The following is a 2,489-nucleotide window of genomic DNA, read 5'->3' on the forward strand; positions in this document are numbered from 1 at the left end:
TTTTGCGTGTTTCTAGCATATCTATTTCTATGTCAAACAGAAGGTTTTCGTTTTATTTGAAAAAAAAAACATTCTGCAAGTTTTTTTCTTTTCATGTGTCCCCAAATTAAAACTTTGCATTCCATTTTTTTTTTTTTTAATTTTTTTTTTTTTGTAACCAAAGGTTTAATAAATTGCATATCAGAAAACATTATAACAGACAAGCAGACAAGGCTATGATTATTGGATTATTTTTTTTTTTATTTCCCACATTTGTATCATATCTGTTTGTACATCAAAACAGTGAAGTTTTGCTTTATTGTGTTTTACTATTTATGTACAACAAATTAAGGTGTGACAAAGGCACGACAAATGGTCTCTACAACATAAGCACATCATTCGCATAACCTATGACAATGGATTCTATATTCAAGCAATCACGACCTGTAAACAACAAAACAGATTTATGTTTTTGAATTTTTGAGATGAGGATTGGTTATTCGTATTATTTGGATTCTTTAGACTACTGCTCTCATCTTGAGTATCATTTTCCCTACGTTTCGGTCGATGTAACCTCCAACTTTCTCCAGGTGTATCTTGTCAAACTCTGGAATATTTGATAGAAACATTCCAGAGTTCGACATCATACGCATACTCAAGATGAGAACAGTAGTCTGAAGAATCCAAATAATACGAAAATAGATTTAGTCATAATATTTTTTGACAAAATCTCAAAAGATTTTTGACAAAAAAAAAAATAAACTCTCAAACTAAACTGCATTTAGATGCCCCTAATCACAAAATCACAGAAAAAGAAAACCTGACATATGCCCAGCCCAAAGAAGGTAACTTCATAAAAACTCTTTTTTTTCCTTGGAGTTGCCCCCCTTGTATTGTCTTTTTTTTTTTTTTTTTAACAAAAATATGCATGGGTATTGATCCTCTGTTTCGTAAAACATTTTTTCACTATTATTAACAATTAGTATAGATACCCCGAAAAATTGAGTCATAGGAAAGCCTTTAATAAATATCTTAGTGAACCCTGAAGATTGAACCTTCTTCTTGATCTACGGACCCACCATCAAATCCATGGTTAGAATTTTTGTAATGCAGAGCCAACCCTCTTTCCTTTAGTAGAGAAAAAGAAGCATGTTTTCAACACTCGCAGAAGGTCGCAGGTTGCAGCGACCGAAACCTTGTGTTAATAACACCCAAGATGAGAATAATAGTCCGATTAATCAACAAAACACAAGCAAACTCTCGATTATTTTAATATGGAATCTGCGGCAACCAGTGGTTGTGTCTGTCGCAGGGTTGGATCAAATACAATTGTATTTGTATTTTAACATCACAAGAAAAAGTAATTTGTATTTGTATTATGGCATCCAGGAAAATAGTATTTTGTATTTGTATTTATATTTGAGAGAGAGAGAGAGAGAGAGAGAGAGAAAAGGAAACTTTCAGATCTCTAATGATAATAAAATGCAATGAGAACACGATATAGAATGTAATGTAGATGTCAAATTTGGAAGGAAATATTTTTATTTTTCTCCTTTTTTTTTTGCATATTTTCAGATTTCTTTATTACTTTGAAAAAAAAGTACTTATATTTGTTTTTGTTTAAATCAGTTATTGTATTTTTATTTGTATTTTGAGATTGAGGAATAAAAGTATTTGTATTTGTATTTTTAGACTTAGGAATAAAAGTATTTGTATTTCTGGTAACCTAAACGAAAGTATTTGTATTTCAATTGTTAAAAGTCAGTATTTGATCCAACCCTAGTCTGTCGTTACAATCTGCTTGAATGACATGCTTAAAATCGACAAATAGAGAAGCAGCAAGAATAGTTGTCATGCCTTAATTTGTTGTATAGCAAAGCAGAAAAAAAAAAAAAAATATTCAATAGGATTTTTTGTTTCATATTGTCCCAAATTAAATATCGCATTTCATTTTTTTTTCTTTTTTTCTGTAAAAAAAGGTTTAATGAATTGCATATCACAAAACATTTGTAAATGAAATCGTCACTACTTGTGCACTTTAACTAACTGGAAGTATTTTTTGGTTTTCATTTCAGAATTCTACAAAGTTTTTTTTTTTTTTTTTTTTTTTTTTTTTTCTTAATGTGACCCAAAATTAAAATTTTTATTTTTTGTTCTTAAGCTTCTGTTTCTTAACATAATTTTGAGACAAACTATTTTTTTTTTTTTTTGTAGAAGCGAGTAGACAATTAGTTAAGATTACTGGGTACTTATACAGTTTAATCAAGACATTAAAAAAAAAAATGAAAATATTTTTTAAAAAGTTATATTGTACGTATCCATTGTGGAATGAAGTTCTCCGGAAAAAATTTCACTTAATTTGATCTAGTAGTTTTTTTTTTTTTTTTTTTTTTTTTTTGACAGAGAAAAATCAAATTTTAATGAGAGCGATCTATCGTCGCCATTTGGCTATTTACGAACACGAGGAGGGAGGGGGACTTTTAAGCGAAAAAGTGATTAACAAAGGACAC

The sequence above is a fragment of the Euprymna scolopes genome, chromosome 18 (assembly GCF_053919585.1).
Source record: "Euprymna scolopes isolate OS-2025 chromosome 18, ASM5391958v1, whole genome shotgun sequence".
In the NCBI taxonomy this organism is placed as follows: domain Eukaryota; kingdom Metazoa; phylum Mollusca; class Cephalopoda; order Sepiida; family Sepiolidae; genus Euprymna; species Euprymna scolopes.